The sequence below is a fragment of the Ixodes scapularis genome, unplaced genomic scaffold, assembly GCF_016920785.2.
Source record: "Ixodes scapularis isolate PalLabHiFi unplaced genomic scaffold, ASM1692078v2 PGA_scaffold2__306_contigs__length_199485367, whole genome shotgun sequence".
NCBI lineage: Eukaryota > Metazoa > Arthropoda > Arachnida > Ixodida > Ixodidae > Ixodes > Ixodes scapularis.
Window position 1 is genome coordinate 18,690,050 of NW_024609857.1, and position 22,234 is coordinate 18,712,283.

The 22,234-nt window shown below is 48.8% G+C and overlaps 1 pseudogene; it reads right to left on the reverse strand.

The window, feature by feature from the left end:
* LOC115324975 overlaps positions 1–21,636 on the reverse strand; it is a 30,907-nt pseudogene extending 9,271 nt beyond the window's left edge.
* Positions 21,637–22,234: the final 598 nt, after the last annotated feature.

Below are 22,234 nucleotides of genomic sequence, written 5' to 3' on the forward strand. Positions count from 1 at the left end.
AGCAAGCATTTCTTTCTAGAGGTAGTCTAAATTACTTCCGAGTTCTTTGCAGGGGCAATTCAGATAATCTGTTGGTCTGGCAACTAAACCTCCGAACCTTTTCTGTCACTGTCGACTGCGTCTCGTGCCTTCTGCTCATAAAAATAAAAAAAAGGCTGTATCGATTTCACTGCGATGCACTCGACACGAATCCGGAGGCAGCACGCTGTCTGTGCGACGAACTTCACAAGGTGTAGGAGCTGAAGAGAGTGTGTAGCTTGTGGACGGCCATGACTGTGGAGCAGGAAGCGAAGTGTGCACTTTACGGCTTCCACGGGGAGGGCTTCACTGAGGGCAAGGATGTGACGGGGTCCTTGGTGGTCAGGACCTCAGTCGTGGTGGCGAGAGGTTCCCTGTCGCTTGCGGCGTCCGTGCTGGGCACCACCGCAGCGAGGGCGCTGAGGGGCTTCCCGAAGGTGTCCCTGGTGGTCGGGACTACCGTCGTGGCGGCGGACCACTTGCGTGTGGCGCTCCGCACGGGCACGTCTGCAGCGGGTTCCGAACCGGGCGACAAGGCGCTGCCTCAGAGCCTTCCCCCTGTCCGAGAGGCCGACCGGAAGGCCGACCGGAGGGCCGGCAGGAGCCAGCCTCTTGGGAGCCGACGCTGACCTCTCCGAGCTCGGCTCAGAACCGTCCGAGCTCGGCTCAGACTCCAACTCCGACTCTTCAGGGTCGGAGTCTGACTCCGGTTCTGGCTCGCTCGATGCAAGGCAGATGTTGTAGAGCACTGCACATGCCGAAATAATGGCGGTGGCTGTTGAAGGGTAGTAATACAGAGCCCGGTGCCTTTGCAGACACCGGAATCTGTTTTTCAACAGCCCGATGCAGCGCTCCACAACAGACCTGATCGAGGAATGCGCCTTATTAAACCGGCCGCAAGCGGTGGAGGTCGCGTGGTTCCCGGGGACAGGGGTGATGAGCCAAGGCTCCAAGGGGTAGCCGCTGTCACCTGCACATGTAGAGGATGGAACATATTACATTCTTTACTTTTTAAAATAAAAGGCAAGAAAACAGCTGTGTGCAACTATGTCAATTATAATGTAACTTAAGTGTGACTTAAAAGTGTGTTAATATTTCTGCACTACAGTATCAGTTTACATTATGATTAATTAGCACCAGCTTGCCTGCAAACTCCCTGTTATTTCATGTAACTATGTGTTTTCCTGGTGGGTTGTATGGGATGTGTGCACGATTCCTTAGGGGTGCTGTGTTGTATGCAAGTGCATTATTAGGCCCTTGCATCCGACAGATAACAGCTCTGTTGCTTTTGGGAGTGTGGCCGTGACCTTAGGCACGGGCAGAGCAGAACACGCTGGCCTTGTCTTTGGCAAGCAAGGGGATAAGGCGCCAGTTCGACGAATCTCTTTCCTAATCCTCGGTGGAGTTGGAGATGGGGAAAAGAGAGGGGGTGGTTAGATTGGAAAGGAGTCAGGTCCTGTTGGGACACGGAGGGTCTAATAGGAGGAGCTATATAGGCAGACCGAAAAAGAAGGGTCAGGGAAAAAGAATCCAGTGTGTGGGACAGAGACGACCCAAGGACAGATTTGGCGAGCCCCAAGTGGCCAAGGAGGAATTGATCCCATTCCGTACAAACTGACGACCGTCAAAGCGACCAGGCGAGCCCCCAGGTATCAGTGAAAGAGCTCCAACTTCATGCAAAAACCAACCAGCAAGAGGGTACAGGCAGACAGTAACAGTAAGTGGGCCGAACCGGACAGCGACTCGCACTGCGGTTGCATGCCTTGCGCAGTCTATCACTGTCGTGAGATTGGTGTAGTGTGGCTTTCGTAGCCTGCAGAGTGTGAGAGTTATGTGGACATAAACAGAGATTAATGGCCAAACCTTGGGTGTTGTCTCACTTCAAGGAGTTCCAGCAACTGTGTCTGTGTGCCTCACAACAAGCACAGTACGTGTGGTACTGTGGCTTTCAAGCAGTGGGAGCCACCGTGTGCGTAAGGAATGAATTTAGTATGCTCACCAAGCAGGAACTGGCCGTCGCGTGGCAGTTGCCCTTGCTCGAGTTGGTTTCGGAGCCAGGAAAATTGCCACACGAAGGAGTCGTGCACCGACCCGGGATACCGTGGGTCGATGCACATTATCCGGCAATCGGCGTCACACACCTGAAAGTGAGAGAGAGATTGACATGTAATTACCTGAATCCACAAGTAGTAGATTGTACTTATGGTTCAGAAAGCAGTCGCAATTTCAGAACCTTTTAAGTTATTTTGTCTGACACATGCTTGTCAACACACCTTCCTAAATGCAAGGTACAACTAACTACCTTGAAACAAAAATAATGTTTTTGTTTTTTTTTACGGAAGCTTGCACGTTTTAACAGACAAATATTATTTTTGAGAGAAGCGTCTCACGGCTCACATGCTACGTAGAGCACACGCTCGCGCAGTCGTGAGACCCCACAGCCCGCAGTCATAAAACGGCAGACTTAAACCGTATTGGCAATACGTTTTTTTTTTCTACAGATTTGGGGCGCGTTTTGACAACGTAACATGATTGTACTTACCACCATCACGTTGAGGGCGTAGAAGTACTTGCGGCACCAGTACGCCGCCTTCGTGACGGTGGGGTCGTTCTTAAACGGGCCGACGATGGAGACCATGGTCCCGTCCACGCAACCGATGACGCCGGGTATCCTGCCGAGCAGCCTGAAGCCCTTCTCCGCGTCGAACCTCTCGCTCGGCGTCTCGGGGAAGTGGATCCAGCCACGCTGGACCCTGAGACGACGCACGATAGTGACGGACACAGCGCGGACCGCAACGCTGACTGTCTTTTGGTCCCGCGCTACGTGTTCGTCGCTCGCCACCATGCCTTGGAAGCTCCCCGTGCCGTAGAAGCGCAGTGCACACAACACTTGAAGCTCCACAGTCATGACGTGGTACGCACTCTCCTCACCTCCGGTTCCTCGCGAAGTTCGTCGCACAACCACCGCACCACGATCTTGGGCAGGCGGTATTGCTTCCGAAAGATCTCCTCCGGGAGCTCGAATGCATCGCGGTGTTCCCGATACAGCCTTTCTGGCGAAAAAAAAGAGCTCCATTAAAGAAAAAGTCGAAGTGACGAGACGGCGACGCCTCGCCGCTGAAAACATGCTGCCAATGACACCTAGTTCCGAGCAAGTGTCTTTTGAAACGTACTCGGTACAAAACGAAACGTCATTTTGTTGTCACGTCCGGTAGCCGACTCCGCCCAGTTTTGCCGACTCCGCCCACATTTTTCTAGGGAAATTACGTCACTTTTGCTTCCAACCAATCAGACGTGATGACGTCCCTTCCGTGTACTAAAAAAAGGAACATGTACAATGTCGAACCTAGCTATCCTGGATCGCTAGGTTGGACATTTGAGAAAAGGTACATGGAAGTGACGTAATGCAAAGGAGGAGCGTATCCTAGCAACACTCACGTGGCGGCTCTGCCCACTTTGACGCCGCTACGTCATCGCAAACTTGACACCCGTCACCCGTTTCAGCGAAGTCCGGAGCCAACCACCGACGAGCGGAAGTAGCTACGCATTCCCTGAGGCGTCCCTACGCGCGGGATACGGGGTAGGATTTACTACGACGCGGGGAGCAGTTCCTGCGTTTAGCGAAGGAACGGCAACCAATCCTGTGCGTCGCTGGCCGTCGCATCTGTTCTAGTACAGGTAAAAGTATTGAAAAACAATCAAAACCTTTTGGGCGTTGTTAAAACAAACCTCTTTTTTGTACCCTTTTGCAATACATTTAAGAATTCATTGGAGAGAAAGTTGTTCCAATATGCGGGATGTGCGCTACGCGCCTTCTTCAAACCAAAATGTCGAACCACGAGGAGCCGGGTGTGCCGGGGGCAGCGGAGGGGTCGGCGGAACCAACGGGGAGCGCGCGAGTGACGGCTGCTTTAGTCAGAAACAATTTTTTTATCTTTCGAGTACTTGCTATTGCTGTGCTCAAATAAGAGTGTTTGGCGCAACATCTGTGATAATTCTTTCAAAGTGGTTCAGTGTTTATATGGTGGTATGCTAGTCAGAGAATATATATATATTTTTTTCCTTTCGAAATTTAACTATTGTGCTCAAATAAGACCAGAGTGTTCAACAAGATATCTGTGATATATACTTAAGATTGCCCAATTGCTTACATGGTTCCAGTCGATGCTCAGTTTTACTTCCAAGAATGAAATATTACATTCCATGTTATCACACTTTTATTCATGAAGTCACAGGTTTTTCTTTAAGAAATAAAGCAATTTTCAAAACAAACTACATGTGCACTGTCTTGAGATAACACAATCACCTAACTTTGATGTAGTACCATAAAAGAGATAATAAAATGGAGCACAAGGCAAGACGCTTTGAAGTATTTGTAAAATGAAACAATGTCCATGACAACAATATCCCTGGTTCAATCAGCAACTAAGAAAGCAATCTCTGCAAAAGCAAGCATTTCTTTCTAGAGGTAGTCTAAATTACTTCCGAGTTCTTTGCAGGGGCAATCCAGATGACCTGTTGGTCTGGCAATTAAACCTCCGAACCTTTTCTGTCACTGTCGACTGCGTCTCGTGCCTTCTGCTCATAAAAATTAAAAAAAAGGCTGTATCGATTTCACCGCGATGCACTCGACACGTATCCGGAGGCAGCACGCTGGCTGTGCGACGAACTTCACAAGGTGTAGGAGCTGAAGAGAGTATGTAGCTTGTGGACGGCCATGACTGTGGAGCAGGAAGCGAAGTGTGCACTTTACGGCTTCCACGGGAAGGGCTTCACTGAGGGCAAGGATGTGACGGGGTCCTTGGTGGTCAGGACCTGAGTCGTGGTGGCGAGAGGTTCCCTGTCGCTGGCGGCGTCCGTGCTGGGCACCACCGCAGCGAGGGCGCTGAGGGGCTTCCCGACGGTGTCCCTGGTGGTCGGGACTACCGTCGTGGCGGCGGACCCCTTGCGTGTGGCGCTCCGCACGGGCACGTCTGCGGCGGGTTCCGAACCGGGCGACAAGGCGCTGCCTCAGAGCCTTCCCCCTGTCCGAGAGGCCGACCGGAAGGCCGACCGGAGGGCCGGCAGGAGCCAGCCTCTCGGGAGCCGACGCTGACCTCTCCGAGCTTGGCTCAGAACCGTCCGAGCTCGGCTCAGACTCCAACTCTGACTCTTCAGACTCCAACTCTGACTCTTCAGGGTCGGAGTCTGACTCCGGTTCTGGCTCGCTCGATGCAAGGCAGATGTTGTGGAGCACTGCACATGCCGAAATAATGGCGGTGGCTGTTGAAGGGTGGTAATACAGAGCCCGGTGCCTTTACAGACACCGGAATCTGTTTTTCAACAGCCCGATGCAGCGCTCCACAACAGACCTGATCGAGGAATGCGCCTTATTAAACCGGCCGCAAGCGGTGGAGGTCGCGTGGCTCCCGGGGACGGGGGTGGTGAGCCAAGGCTCCAAGGGGTAGTCGCTGTCACCTGCACATGTAGAGGATGGAACATATTACATTCTTTACTTTTTAAAATAAAAGGCAAGAAAACAGCTGTGTGCAACTATGTCAATTATAATGTAACTTAAGTGTGTTAATATTTCTGCACTACAGTATCAGTTTACATTATGATTAATTAGCACCAGCTTGCCTGCAAACTCCCTGTTATTTCATGTAACTATGTGTTTTCCTGGTGGGTTGTATGGGATGTGTGCACGATTCCTTAGGGGTGCTGTGTTGTATGCAAGTGCATTATTAGGCCCTTGCATCCGACAGATAAAAGCTCTGTTGCTTTTGGGAGTGTGGCCGTGATCTTAGGCACGGGCAGAGCAGAACACGCTGGCCTTGTCTTTGGCAAGCAAGGGGATAAGGCGCCAGTTCGACGAACCTCTTTCCTAATCCTCAGTGGAGTTGGAGATGGGGAAAAAAAAGGGGGTGGTTAGATTGGAAAGGAGTCAGGTCCTGTTAGGACACGGAGGGTCTAATAGGAGGAGCTATATAGGCAGACCGAAGAAGAAGGGTCAAGGAAAAAATCCAGTGTGTGGGACAGAGACGACCCGACGACAGATTTGGCGAGCCCCAAGTGGCCAAGGAGGAATTGATCCCATTCCGTACAAACTGACGACCGTCAAAGCGACCAGGCGAGCCCCCAGGGATCAGCGAAAGAGCTCCAACTTCATGCAAAAACCAACCAGCAAGAGGGAACAGGTAGACAGTAACAGTGAGTGGGCCGAACCGGACAGCGACTCGCACTGCGGTCGCATTCCTTGCATAGTCTATCACTGTCGTGAGATTGGTGTAGTGTGGCTTTCGTAGCCAGCAGAGTGTGAGAGTTATGTGGACATAAACAGAGATTAATGGCCAAACTTTGGGTGTTGTCTCACTTCAAGGAGTTCCATCAACTGTGTCTGTGTGCCTCACAACAAGCACAGTACGTGTGGTACTGTGGCTTTCAAGCAGTGGGAGCCACCGTGTGCGTAAGGAATGAATTAATATGCTCACCAAGCAGGAACCGGCCGTCGCGTGGCACCTGCCCTTGCTCGAGTTGGTTTCGGAGCCAGGAAAATTGTCACACGAAGGAGTCGTGCACCGACCCGGGATACCGTGGGTCGATGCACATTATCCGGCAGTCGGCGTCACACACCTGAAAGTGAGAGATATATTGACATGTAATTACCTGAATCCACAAGTAGTAGATTGTACTTATGGTTCACAAAGCAGTCGCAATTTCAGAACCTTTTAAGTTATTTTGTCTGACACATGCATGTCAACACACCTTCCTGGATGCAAGGTACAACTAACTACCTTGAAACAAAAATAATGTGTTTTTTTTTTTTACGGAAGCTTGCACGTTTTAACAGACAAATATTATTTTTGGGAGAAGAGTCTCACGGCTCACATGCTACGTAGAGCACACGCTCGTGCAGTCGTGAGACCCCACAGCCCGCAGTCATAAAACGGCATACTTAAACGGTATCGGCAATACGTTTTTTTTTTTTCTACAGATTTGGGGCGCGTTTTGACAACGTAACATGAGTGTACTTACCACCATCACGTTAAGGGCGTAGAAGTACTTGCGGCACCAGTACGCCGCCTTCGTGACGGTGGGGTCGTTCTTGGACGGGCCGACGATGGAGACCATGGTCCCGTCCACGCAACCGATGACGCCGGATATCCTGCCGAGCAGCCTGAAGCCCTTCTCCGCGTCGAACCTCTCGCTCGGCGTCTCGGGGAAGTGGATCCAGCCACGCTGGACCCCGAGACGACGCACGATAGCGACGGACACGGCGCGGACCGCAACGCTGACTGTCTTTTGGTCCCGCGCTACGTGTTCGTCGCTCGCCACCATGCCTTGGAAGCTCCCCGTGCCGTAGAAGTGCAGTGCACACAACACTTGAAGCTCCACAGTCATGACCGTCCACGAGGTACGCACTCTCCTCACCTCCGGTTCCTCGCGAAGTTCGTCGCACAACCACCGCACCACGATCTTGGGCAGGCGGTATTGCTTCCAAAAGATCTCCTCCGCGAGCTCGAATGCATCGCGGTGTTCCCGATACAGCCTTTCTGGCGAAAAAGAAGCTCTATTAAAGAAAAAGACGAATTGACGAGACGGCGACGCCTCGCCGCCGAACACTTGCTGTCAATGACACCTAGTTCCGAGCAAGTACCTTTTGAAACGTACTCGGTACAAAACGAAACGTCATTTTGTTGTCACGTCCGGTAGCCGACTCCGCCCAGTTTTGCCGACTCCGCCCACAGTTTTCTAGGGAAATTACGTCACTTTTGTTTCCAACCAATCAGACGTGATGACGTCACTTCCGTGTACTAAAAAAAGGTACATGTACAATGTCGAACCTAGCTATCCTGGTCTCTTACATTCCCGTTATCGTCGTTCATGGTTGTGACAGTCGACCGTCCGCTGCGCAGCTCCAGGTTGGAATTACCAGATGATCAGGTTCGGGATCGCTAGCGCACCTCCACCAAGTGTTGAGACGTTGATAAAAGAGATTTAATAGAAGATAGGAGGAAAATGCGACCAGTATGAATGGCGGTACAGCATTCAAGAAGCGCCCGTGCCGAGCGCGCGCTTGGTCAAACCCCTGCCTGTCTGTCCGTGCCACTTCTTCTTCCTTACAATATATATATATATATATATATATATATATTATGTAGGATTTGTTTTAAAGTGCAGGTGCATTGGTTTCGCGTGTCTAGTCAGCTTCAATATATACATAATTTATCGTTGGTTTGCATCCCCGACAATAATCAACCAGCTACTCATAACACACGTGCGATTTGTGATCTTTTTTATCCCGGTGACCAGCGATTCATAGAATGCAAGCCTGGGCCCGTTTGCTCGAAGCACTAACCGCGGCTAAAGTTAGCCGCAGTACCTAGGAGAGGGATTTTGAAATCACGTGACTGGGCTCGGTAGGGATGCGGGGAAGCATGGCGGCGCACCAGCGAGTGAGCGCCGCTCGCTTCGGAAATAATAGGGACTTTTAGTAGACCGTGTTTCCCGCTCCGCTAGCCCACCGCTACGAAGAAACCGCCACTGCGCCTGCGCGCCGATGGCCTTGGCTGTAGAGTTCCGGGTAGCGGAGGGGCTTAGCGGAGCGGGAAACACGGTCTACTAAAACTCGCTAATATGTCGTTGTAGCTGCAATATCGAGCGCGTTAGTCAGCAACGAATGGTGCAGGAGGCTTTCGCTTTGCGTTACCTCAATTAAACCGCAAAGCATGGGCAATAGACCCCTTTCAAAATACGGTACTTTGTTGGCAGCTGTGAAATCCCTGCACAATGGCGGACTAAAACGTCAACGTCATGGCACACTGGAAGAAACACACCCACTAGAAAAGGTGATGAGCGCAGTGACGTTGCACTTTCGATGCTGTTTGATTGGCTCGTCGGCGCGTAGTGTTGGCTGCGCTCCCACATTCGCTATCTTATGGAATGACTTGCACGTTCCTCAATGCAGACGCTCCGCCATTGTGCAGTGGTTCCGACTCTCTAATAATCGGCACGTGACTTTTGAAAGGGGTCTATTACATAGGCGCATTTTTGAGATAGTGTTTTGATTCTGGGCACTACTAAGCCTAAATGAACGCGATAATTGTCGGCATGGCAACGTCTTTAGAAAGCGGATTGCCTTGACTTAATCGGCCGGGTATAGACCCTTTCCGAAATTCAGTGCCATCTGGTGGTTTGTAAAGCAGTTTAGGTTTTGCCATATCAATGGCGGAAATGAACTTGTATTGGCACCGTCACTTTCGCAAGTCAACGGCACGCGAGGAATTGTTCAGTGTGAGTTTTTTCTCGATCACTTTCAGTTCGATGGTGACCAAGAACCTGCATTCAGAACAAAGCTCCAACCCACTAAGATGCCTCGAGAAAATTCTATACACCAAAATGCTTTAAAGCCGATTGTGTGCCGACCACAGATTGACTGAATCTGAGTTTTTAGAAATAAACGCTTACGTAGCTCTTGTGTTTCATTCCTACGCCGCGTCGTACTGACCCCCTGAATGTACAGGCCTCGCAAGATCCGCCTAGGAGCATCTTCATTGTCTTCCTTTATCATCACTAGAAAGCCGCCATTGGTATGGCACAGATGCCGTTCCACAGATGATGATAGTGATCAAAGTGGCCAGACTGAATTTCGGAAAGGGTCTATTGATAGCACACAAAAGCAGACAGCGTTCCAACAGACTTTCTTCTAAATTATCCAAGCATCGCGAGGAGAACGCTCGAAGTGTATTTCTACGGTCCACGCGCGCTGGATTCGAAGTAAAAAATCATAATAAGGCTTTAACGAACGCGCGTGCAAGGCAAAATTTGTTTTATACTTTTTGCTTTAGAACGGTTACTACTGCAGACGCCAGCACGTGCGACGCGTGCAACTACAGTCGTAGCATGCACCTCGGTGCTTGGATAATTTACAAAAAAAGGTCGGTTGGGACGCTGTCTGCTTTTGTGTGCTATCAACAATCCGCTTTCCAAAGACGTTGTCATGCCGACAATTATCGCGTTCATTCAGGCTTAGGAATGCCCAGAATCGAAAGACTATCTAAAAAATGCGGCGATGTCATTGCCCATGCTTTGCGGTTTAAGTGAGGTAATGCAAAGTGAAAGCCTCCTGCACCATTCGTTGCTGACTAACGCGCCCGATATTGCAGCTGCAACGACATATTATTTCCAAAGCGAGCGGCGCTCACTCAATGGGACACCGCCATGTTTCCCCGCATCCCTACCGAGCCAGTCACGTGATTAAAACAAATCCCTCTCCTAGGTACTGCGGCTAACTTTAGCCGCGGTTAGTGCTTCGAGCAAACGGGCCCTGGTAACACAAAAACAATTCATTCGGAATAAACAAGTCGGTTGTGCATGTGTATATATAAAAAAAAGAAGAAACACTTAAGGGACGGATTCCACCCGAAGTCTTCCTTTAGATGTAAAGCGTAGCTAGTGTGGGTGTTCATGGTACATTATATAAAAGCTAAAGATATAAATAAAGCCTACACGCAGAACATAATTTACTAAAATACGCATGACGGCCAAATGTTCTTTTATGTTGCCTTTATACATATTTTACGTCCCACGCAGCTTATTGAATAAGATGAGAGTGAATACGTAATTCACTCTCATCGGAGTGAATAGTTTCGCTTTTATTTGTATACAATAACTAATATAAGCTTCAAGTCGGCGTTGCAAAGTGTGCCAATGAAGCACGCTCTGGATACTTTTTCGATTTACGCGCTAGATGCCGCTTTAAATTTTATCAGGAAATGTTTCCTTACCTCTCCTTCGTTGTAAAACTCTCTAATGTTTCCCACTCCTCCGCCGCGTCGTCACTATCAAAAAAAAAAAAAAAACTTCGCAGCGGTTAATATCATCGTCTCTTCGAGTGCTTCCTCCATGATCAAAACAGATCGTCTGCTATTTCCAGAATCGAGCCGGCTATGCTTTCGTTTTGCCGTAGCACAAGACGAAGCCAATCCGCGTAGTATCCAGGTGATCATCCAGGCCGTTCAAAAATCTAGTCGCGGATCGTTTACTCGCGACGTTACGTGGTATTACCCGCTGACGTAGGATACAGGTTACTCGGGTAAGATTTGGAACATACCCTCTGGCTCCCGTAGGGAGCCTATACAGGAACTCTAGCGCGTTCATCACCGTAGCGCCGTCTTTCCTGCATGACATCTTGATATTGCTCCTCACTTGACTGAATGCGGCGAATATCGGCGCCGCGCGCGTTCGAGGCGCGCGGCAAGCTCAAAAGCAGGGTAACGTACGCCGGGGCATTTGCAGCGTCTACTTTTCTGCACGGCATTTGGTCTTGATCCTAACGTGATCGGATCTTGTCAAATAGTGGCACGGCGGCACGTGGAAAACAGACGCTCAACTCTGGCTCCCGTAGGGAGCCTATACAGGAACTCTACCGGTACCCAGAGCCGTATATGGGGAGATTTTAGCCAATCTATGATCTCGCCACCGTAATGCCCCCCCCCCCCCCTTCCCCCCCCCCGAGTGAGCCAATCAGCCCGCGGCGCAGAGCCGCGTGAACTGCCGGCTGCTCCCAGCTGAGCGAGAAAGGCCGCCATTTTCACTCAATCGCCCGGCGGAATGCATTGGATCGACATCCAAAATTCAGTTCTTTCCTTTTATTTGGCAGGCTCTGTCATGAAAATTATATAGTGTTATTCCTCTGTGGCTTAAAAAGCTAACGAATGAAGTTCCTCCGCGTTTCAACGCCAACTTTTATTCAGGCGAAAAAAGAAATAAGCCCGTAGCGGACGACGCGTAGCCGCAACAGTGCTCGGCGCCGACAGCGTTTCCTCAAAATGGCAGTCGTCCCCTCTTTGCTTCCTTCTTTCTCTCTCGCTCCTCCGGCACTCTCGGCGGTCTTTTCCCTTTCCTTCACTTTTCTCCTCTCCGGCGCCCTCGTCGCCACCACTCACTGGCAAAACTAAGCGCCACGTTTTCGTCACGAAGCGGCGGCACGTGGAACTACCCAAAAATGCGGAGCGCTCAGTGCACCTACCTCTACAGACCGTTTTACTGAAAGAGGGCGAGAGAGAAAAAGTGAAAGGGCTACCGGCGCTTTCCCCCTTTCTGATTGTGTAGAAAGAGTGGAAGTCCCGGATGAGAGGCTTCACCGGTGTTGGGTGTCTGCTGTGCCCGAACTTCGTTCGCGCTTTCTTTCCTGTTTTAAACTCGCAAACTTAATTAGAGCCAGAGGCTTCGATGGCAACAGTCCCCCGGTCATCGGGACGCCATTGCTGGGTCATAGGGTGCAGGAATAAAAACAGAAAGCACAGAATACTGTCCGAGGACATATGTAGCTTGCAAGGTACCCGGCAAGGCGAGAACGGCTGCAATGTCTTTGAGCTCCATCGCTTTCCACACGACCCCTGTCTCCGGCGGCAGTGGATTGCGTTCGTAAACCGAAAAGGCGTTTCCTCAACGCCATCCTCTCGACTTCGCTCGGAATATTTCGTGAATTATAACCTTAAATCGCAAGCTTCACCCTTGTTGGTGTACCGAGCTAACCAGGTAAACCCCTGGTTAGCTCGGTTGGTAGAGCGCTCCACTTGTAATGGAGAGGTCCCGGGTTCGATGCCCGGACCAGGCGGATTTTTTCGGTCGCTCACCAGTCACCTAGCTGTGTTTGGAGATTTATGTTTGTCCTTTGTCCCTCTTGTTCCCCTTCTCCAGGGATTATTTTCGTCATTCTTGTCCTGCTCGCTTGCACCTTTGCATTTAATTGCACTATAATGAAAATGCGCCTGCAAACGGGGCACCCAAAGTATTAAAATAAGAAGAAATAAAGAAATGATGGAGGAAATAAGATACACAAATATATACCAGAGCCTCCTATACTCGCACCAAAAAATGTGTTTATCGCCGCCTGGTGGAATTTTTTCACAGCCCAGAGTGAGGATACTTGAACTTCTTCTCCTGGTGGAAGCACGCGCAATGCCAAGCTTCTGTGCACTGTGAAAGTTAAAACATAACCGCGTGGGTAGCAAGTGCACTACCCCTTATGAGGAAAACTTAAGCGCCTCTTGCGAGATTCTCACAATGAATAAGTTTCAAGCATATCGTATTGGACGCTCTGTATATAGACACATGCATACACGCACATGCACGCTTGCGCATTCACACAAGCAAGCACACACACGCACACACAGACAACATGTGAATGCGATCCAAGTTTGCAAGTTTCACTGTCATAACCGCTCTCGCAGATGTTGACCAATTGAGCGGCACATTGACACAGAATCTGTTCGATCCTGGGGAAGCGGCGAACGTATTCCCAGTAGGGCTTTGAAAAGTCTTCGATCCCGGACAGGATCGACAAAGAACTGTGACGTCGGGTCCACGCTGGAATGAGCTCAGGCAATTGACTTCTTGCTTAGCCATGAAACCTCTAGAAGGTACCTTCCTTTGAGTGAGACGTCGAGAGGTCGGCTGGTTAGAGTCACCCTGGCCACTTCCCGCCGATGAGCGAGGGAATGACATGTGAGGCGCTGCAGCCAAGTTGCATGGGGAAGTGCAGGTTCGGTTTGGCGGGTAAAGAATATCCGGGTGGCACGCCTCTGTACACTTTTCAGGCTGTCAATATAAATGAACCTAATATGGGCACCACACAACACTACTACAGTACTCGAGGTGCGGAAGCATGAGCACCATGGATAAGACACGAAAGGTTACCGGATTACACGCTTTTGTGGCGCGATTCACAAACCTCAGGGGATGCTTGGCCTCGGCTAAAGCATTGCGAATGTTTGCAGAGAAAGAAATGTCAGGGGTGAATGTTAAACCGAAAATCGGCATTGATGTGACAGATGTCAAGGGAAGGCCAGAAACGGTATATATTGAAGCTTCAGGGGTGCGACTTGACTAATCCGAATGACGGCACACTTGGACGAACTCAGCACTTGGCAGTTCATTTCAGGCTACTGCTGCACCAGGGGCATAGGCTGCTGAAGGCTGCGACTGCCGGCTGGAGGGGGCGCTCGAGCAAGGAGAGTGGTGCCGTCTGCATATTGAACTATATGGATGTCGTAGGACTGAGGTAGGTCATTCGTGTACGTTGAGAACCGAGTAGCGCCAAGGGTGGGCCCTTGTGGTACGCCTGCTGAGACAGTCAATCTTTCAGAACAGAATTCGTGGAGCAGGACCTGATGTGTGTGGCCAGTAAAAAAAAAAAAAAACGTGTTGTCTACCGAAGCAGGGGGCCGCTGTTACCGGCCTCTGCTACTTTTCGAAAAAGTATAATATCGTCCAGCGTATCAAACGCATTGCTAAATTCTAGCGGGGTCATATCTGTCGGTGTACACCGGTCAAGGACGCCGCCGATGTAGCGCTTTATTAATGCCAGTGCCGTCTCGGAGCTTCTATTCTTCCTGAAGCCGTGTTGCTCATGAGCTATGACTTTTGCAGCGTTAATCAAGAAATAAGATGTTGCCCTAATGAAAAGAACACAAAGTGTTCAAAGCAAGGAATACAATATTTGTATTTCCTGCCGAAGAGATTTGATTTCTTCACCAACATTAATTTGTATTGTCTCATAGCTAAAGTATGTGCAATTGTTATAGCGTTCCTCCGAGCCGTAATTGTGTTGTGCGTATCCTTATGCAACCGGAAGGTAGTCAAGACCCCAACGGGCGTCTGGTGTCTCAGCTGTAGTTGAGAAATTTCAGTGCAGTACAACCTATAGCTTGGGGTCTTTAACGTACACCAAGCAGTAGTTTTGCAGGACCGCACGCCGACACGATGCTCATCCAGACGAAACGGACAGGGGCGGTGATTGAACCCAGAATTGCTTCCTCATAAAACGACGACGACGACGACGATAACAAGATGCTACGACGGGTGAATGCGCTTGGGATCGCAGCCATCTAACAAGACTGGGTCACGTCATGGAGCCCGCTGCCGTGAGCGATGACACCACCAAACCGACCAGGGCTTTCCCACCTGAGACTTTCATCGAACAGCCAGCTGGAGCTATAGGTCACTTCATCTCACTGATTGACTCGCTTGAATCGTTCCCTAGCCTTCGAGCAACGGTGCTTGCAAGGTTGAGAACACTGCGTCGCCCTCCCTTTGTACACAGTTCGCAACTTTACTCACCTGTAGGGCTGCACTGGCGCCAATCAAAATATCGGTCATCTGGATGATCGTCGTAGAACAGTAAGTAGTACGAGGCTTCGTCTACGACACGTAAGTAATTCTAGTTTTGTTATATGCCAGCAGCATTAGAGCCTTTGTTTATTTTTTCGCATCAAGAAGGTGTAGGCAAGCAGCTTTACAGTGAAGCCGATCATCCAGGAGCTACGGAGCGGATTCTCACACCGCGGTACTACCATCGCTAAAATTTGCGAATACCATCACTTTGATCTTGTATATTATATCATCGCATAATCAGCATCACTGGAAGCGGCACCGCGGGCATCCATGGTATGGGCTGTTGCCTTTCTTTGGTGCCGCGGCACTCCTGAGGCCCGATTCAGACAGGGAAATTGCTCCCAGCAACTTGAAGTTGCCGCACCATTGTATCGGTAACAACGTCACCATACTACAGTGTACTCAAATGCGGGGTAGTGTTTGGTCCGGTGCGACTCGACGTGGGAACTTGTAAAGCTGTGCGTGTAAGCAACAATCGCGGCGCTGCAGACGACAGGGCAGCAGAAAGTCGCTTTACAACCACCACCATGTTGACCCTACTGCCGATGCGGAGGTGTCGGCACCTATCGCGATCCACACCACATGGGTAAAGCGAGCCGCTCCGGTCGCATCACTACCCTTCATTCTAGTACACTGTAGCCATACAATGGCAAACACCTGCTATATGAACGATTGCAAAAAAGGAATCGGGCCGCCGCCGTGTTCGTGCTCTTGTGAGCAAGCACGTGCAAGTGCGAACATTCTAAAGCTACATTCACGCGCATGCTGAACGTGCTTGCACCAGACTTGGACGTAGTTCAACTACTCTACTCAAACTACTGTAGTTTCAACTACTTTTTCGAGTAACTTGGTAACTTTCAATTACAACTGTATTTGGGTAATTAGTAGTTTAATTTAGCTACGTTTTTTAGGTAACTTCTACTCAAATTACTAACTACTTTCGGAATCTAGCGCTAATTTTGCTCATTAAAAAAGTTTGAGCGCAGAAATAAATAGGCTGCCGGCAGATGATGTGGCATTCCCGAACAACGGCCCCCTCCCTTTCCGTTCCCACGCGCTTATACTCGGCGGCCGTAAAAACTGCATCAGAGGCGTCCTTGGGCCACTGTGGTGACGAGTAGCCAGAACATAACACCACCACACACGAACGGAGGCAGAGATGCGTAACAAGCATTTGTCGGGTATTGAACTAAACTGGTAATGCACGCAGGCGCCGCGCCTCCAGCTGCAACCGCGAAAGACCAGAACACTCCGAGGGTTGTTGTTGTTTTCATGTTGTCAGGACACGCCAAAAATGAATATGAGATGGCTACACTGATAGGACCCTATGTATATTCCTATAATCTTGCAAAATGTGTGTTGAAAATGGCGCCGTAGTTTTAGGGATAAATCAATTTATATCTTGGACCCTCGTATCCGGCACCCTTGGCGTCTCGAGCTTCAGCTGCTTCCAGCTTCCCTTTACCTTCCGCGTTTCGAGCATGCGGTCAGTGACGATTATGTCTGTGGCATCACTCGCTTAGTTAAAGTCTTCGACACTGATGGCAGCAGCGATGAGAGTGATTGTTAACAAGAAATTTTGGAAGCTGCTCATTTCGACTGCGATGCGCTGGTCACAGTCGAAATGAGCAGGCAAGCGAGTCACAGACGAACTCGCTGTGATCGCCGTCGTCCGGGACAATCTCGCAGGCGCAAACAGGGTGGAAGGTCAAAGGGCCGGGGGCGAGAGCGTGAATAGCATTGGCGTTGCTGAGTTTCGTGAGCGGTTTTGATCGTTCCGTGGCGAGGCGAGCTTGGGCGATAATGGGGGCGCCGAGAATGAGATAGCGTTCATGATGACGTGGTTGATGGACATCATGGCTGGATGGATGGATGTTAATGGCTATATCCTTTGGAACGGGCAGTAGTTTGCGCCACCTAGCTTAAGTCTATAAAGAATAACACGATTCCTCCCGTCCTCCTAAGATCACTTTTTTTCCCCTAACTATCACCAGACAGTGTGGAATATCACCAGGATGATCTTTGTGGGATCGGGCAAAATAGTAAAAGCCTCCCCCCCCCCCCCCCGCCTCTTCCCTCCCGGCGAGGGGGTTGCCAATTTTCCTCTGGTCGAACCTCTTCGGCGTTACCCACGCACCGGACCCACCGGGAGAAATTGTTACGATGTTGGGCCGGAGCAACGCGGGAGGAAGTCCGAATTTTCCTCTGTCCCACCTGTCCCCAGCTTTGCTAGTTATTTGTGCATTATTCAATTTCCCCTAGATGATTTAAACAAATATTCTAATCGCCTCTTTGTTACTTTGATCGTTTTCCCTTCCGCCCTTCCATCGTCGCCAGCAAAACTAAAGGCCCCGGCTAAATCTACTACCCCTTAAGGCAGGGCAAGGCGAAGCCCAGTGAATTTCAAATCTGAGTGCTCTAGTGCCTCGCTCTTAATATGGCAGGCAGCAGATAATGTGTCTGTCCCTTGAAATTTAGCACTGCACGTCCGCGTCCTCAAAACTCACGGTCTCGCCTCAAACTGTCAAGAACCTCCCAATGAATTGTGAAACACATTTTCCTTTTTATGTATTGTTTTTGTGACATGTACATTGTTAGAGCCGATGTTACCCGCATTCTTAACTCCAACATTTGTCTTCCTGCCTCTTTCACTCCCTTTTCCACTGAACTAGTCTGCTCAGCCCCATCACTAGCGTGTAAGTATTTAAATGTAAGATTTTGGGTTTAATTTGTTCATTTTGTGTTTAAATGTTCCATGCATAAATATTTGAATACCTTTCGTGCTCTCCGAGTATCATTCATTTTGGTCAACCTTTGTTCGAATCTCAACTTACTAATAGACTGATCTCACTAAGTGTTCAGCGCATGCGTGACGCAGCCTCAACTTTAGTTCACGGGCGGCAGACGACACTGCATGCGAGGGCTCGAGCCGTATTGTGCTCCACAAGAGCAGAGCTCCAGCCAGGTTATCGCACGTGCGGAAAGACTTAAGTTCCCTCGATGCTTTGCGGCAGCGGTGGCGTAGTCAAACTGGTTGGTAAGACTGGGCTACTGCCTCCCTGCTCTTAAAAGACGACCAGCCAAAGTCCCCATGTGCTCCCTCATTTAGTGTCTTTCCATATGCTCCCCATGCCAATCTCCCTACGCTTTTTTCTCCAATTTTAATCCGGATTGAACCAATGATTTCATGCATAGTTCCCCATTAGCAAATAATGGTCATGGTGCCATCACTCCTTTCTATGTACCCATTGCCAGTTGATATCTATTAGAGTACCATAGTGCCTTCAGCTTTAAGCTATATTAATTTATTTTCCCTTTTACGATTATATTCTCCTCATGTTCCCCTAGATATTTTCTTCCGTCACTGAGCCAGACTACCAGATATTAGTATTTTTCTACATAGTCTATTACAATGTCTTATCTCTTTAGGAGTTCCCTCTTTCCGTCGTTAAACACAATTATTCCAAATTTGTCACCACTAAAATTTATGCCTAAGTTGTCCCCCCTCTCCACATATTCCAGCTAGTTCCTGTAATGTATCCTAGTGATTTGCCATGAGTACCAGGTCGTCCGCATACATCAGTCTTAAAATTACCTGTCTTACATTTCTCCCCTCCTTCCATATAACTCACATTATGTTATATATAACTCCTTCAATATAACTCACATCACAAAATTAAAGCAGGGATACCTAAGTTGCCCTGCTTTAATTTTTTTTCTGAGATATATCATGAGAAGAAGAGGTGACAGTGAACAGCACTGCCTGAGTCCTTTTTTATTGCTGCGTGTTGTGTAGTTCCTGCTTCCCTTGTGATAACTAGGTTATTTTCTGTGTATAGCTGCTAGAGAAACCTATCAAATTTACATCTAAATTATACTCCTTTTGCTGACACCAGAGATTTTTCTAGCTTACATAATCGTACCTTCATGTCCCAATAAGGTAACTATAAAGGAGTTTGGTTATTTATTGCTATTTCAATGCACTAAGTGATGAATGGGGGAGCGGTGACCGAGTGGGCGAGCGCACACCGGCTCGGAGCAGGTGGAGCGAAAGCTCGCAATGCAGAACCAATGGATCTTTGGTTCCACCCCTACCTCTGCCCGTTTCAATCTGGACTAGCATCGTACCGGCGTGCGGTTGTGTATCATTACCGTGTGGTGCCCGTTGAAGACCCCCAGGCTAGCGGCTGTACCGCACTGGCCAAATTGCTTATCTACAGTTGAGATACAAGTCGCCCTTTGAGACAGACTAAATTCAGGATGTACAAAAATACACACATCAATTCCTAGTAAGACGAATAAATTCTCTTTCTGTCTTCTATCTCTTCAGAATCCATTTTGGAGCTCACGCAGTATTCGCATATCTTCTGCGCATTCATCCATTCTACGCTTTAATATCTCCATAGCTAATCTGTATAGAACTGGCGTTACCATTACCGGGCGATGTGGCTTAATGTTGTTTTCGTTTTCTCTGCCTTCATATATTAGTCTCATTTTTCTTAGTTTCCAATAATTGAATGCCTCTTCTCTCATAATGATTTGATTAAGAACATACCGTCACTTGAATTTGCTTGTTTTTCCTGTGTCTTTATGAATTCCATGGGTATGTCGTCTGGCCCTGTCGCTGCATCTGCTGGAATTTTGCTTCCTGCCTCGTCCCATTCTCTTGTGGTCCTCTCCATTGTTACATATTTCTGCTCGTCCTCTACATTGCTGCTGGCAGTGCGATCCACTCCTCCCCTCTGCTCAAGCTGGGGGAAAGCCTCTTTGATTGTCTACCTACTATATTCCCGTGCTTCTTACCCCTCTAGTCTTCTTCTCACCTTCGTGGTCGGTAAGTGTTGGGAACCCTCCTTCTTTATCCCCTGTGCTTCAATGCTCTCCCAAAACTTTTTTGCCGGGTTCCTATCTTTTTTATTTATTTCCATCATCCACTAGACTTCTGCACTCTTTGGCATGTATTAAAGCTGAAGCTTCCCTTTTCGGCTCCTGAAAGTTTCCCATTTTGATGCTACTTTAGGCGTCGAGGCTCCTTATTTCTTTGCAAACCTATGCTCCCTAGATGACTCTTGGCGCCCCAACATGGCTCCTTTGACTTCCTTATCATACCAGCTTTTTGGTTTGTGCTTTCGTTTTTGCTTTCCTTTCTATTTGATTAAATGCTTCTCTAATTTTATTTTAAAGATTACTTTTAGATCCTCATACGTCCATTCTCTTTCTTGTTGTTTGAAAACTATAATTTTAATACTTTTATATACTCCTTGTATTTGGGCTCCACCTAGTTTCGGCTTACCCCCGTGTTCCTGCGCTTGTTGTTCTGGTCGAAATGCGTCAAATTTATTCTTAATTCTTTTGTGGTCACTCTCTCAGCTTTTTGTACCTTCTTCACCTACTTACATACTTACTGACTTATGTCATACAACTTGTGAGATGTGGGGCCGTAGTCTATTTTTGAGTGTGAGTTGTCTCGTTCCCCCATTACTTTCCTGTCACGTTTTACTTGCGAATTAACTAACACTGGGTCAAGGGCATTAACTAACACTAACATGGATAGTGTTGTCTGGTCACCAGATGAAAATGATCAAAGTTCGTAAATTTATTATCGCAATTACTAGAGCTATAAAAATTGCGAAACTTGGTGCATATACTCAGTAGCCTATGAGTATCGCATTTAAAGAATAATCTATCTGTTTAATGTTCGTGTCCTAGCCGTTTAAGTCCAGACACAGCCGACTCTACGACCTGATGGGGCCAGGCAAGCAGCGTCAAAAGTGCAAGTCACAGGGCATTTCCTGTTTATGATTGGTTCTGCGATGACAAAAGACTTACCTTGGAACGCCAGTCCCTGAGAAGGAAGCAGACGACGCACGTGTTCGCTATTACTGAAGGGAGAGCAGTGAGTATAGACACAGCCTTTGCATCTACCCACTAATCCTTCCAATCAGAGCTCGCCGCTCTGACGTCATCGCCCGCTTTCATCTCCTCCTCTCCGTCGGTTTCCCCGCCTTATAGCTTCCCGAGTCTGAGTCTAGCCCATTACATTTTCACTGTCTCTTGATCGTTTTTTTTTTTTTTTCGTTTTAATGACCGATTTTAGCGACCGTGTCGCAGGATTTTAGCGTATAAAAGAATGTTACGGACTGGAAAAACAAAACATTAAACCAAAGAAGGCAAACGAAGAAAATCTCTTACCTTTATTTGAGTCCTGGGCGCAGGAAACCCAACTGTGTCGACAGCGATCCTGTTTTTGAAGGGAGTGCAGATCATGCCGGCACCTTCCGTGGCTCCATAGGGGTTTCTCAACCCTTTCAAATTGAATGCGGAAAGAATTTCCCTGGCCGCCTGTTTCGAGAGGAGGACGCCGCACGCCTCCACTTTGGTCACGCTGTCGAGCCTCGCGCTCGTTCTTTGCAATTCTTTAGCAAGCTGCTGCAGTACTACGACGGGTCCGGAAAGCATCGTGACCTGGATGAGATCACAAAATGGAAGTTAGAGGATTTGCGGTACATGCCAAAGGGAAGCGAGATATCACAAAAAATTAGTTGGCTAAGTCCCAGTGTACACACTTGCGTTTGCTTACGACCGAGTTCATGTGATCTCATGCGACGACAGAACACTAGAGATCCTGTAATAGAGAGAGTCTCCAACTGTTCGATCGGAGTCGCGTGACTGATGGTGGGCCGCGTTCAGAATAACGATCTGCGAGGAGGTGCCGAAAGCCTTGATCGTCTGCAAACGTCACCTCCTTTCCGCCGGTTTTCCTCCTAGCCACGTGAAAACGTTTCGCATACGCATTTCCGATTATCTCACGCGGGAGGCGTCCGACAGTAAATTACAAGCGCTCCCCATGGTTTGGGCTGAACCCTCTCTTTACTCTAGGCTCTCTAGATAACAAACTGGCACGCTGGCGCATTCTACGAAGTGATCCTGGAACTGCATTTCACTAGAGCAAAGCTTTTGCGATATCTGCGAGATCAAATGTACGTACTATCGATGAGAAATGGTCGTTTATAACATTATCACAAGTTTTTCAATCCGAAATAGAAAGTATGGTACG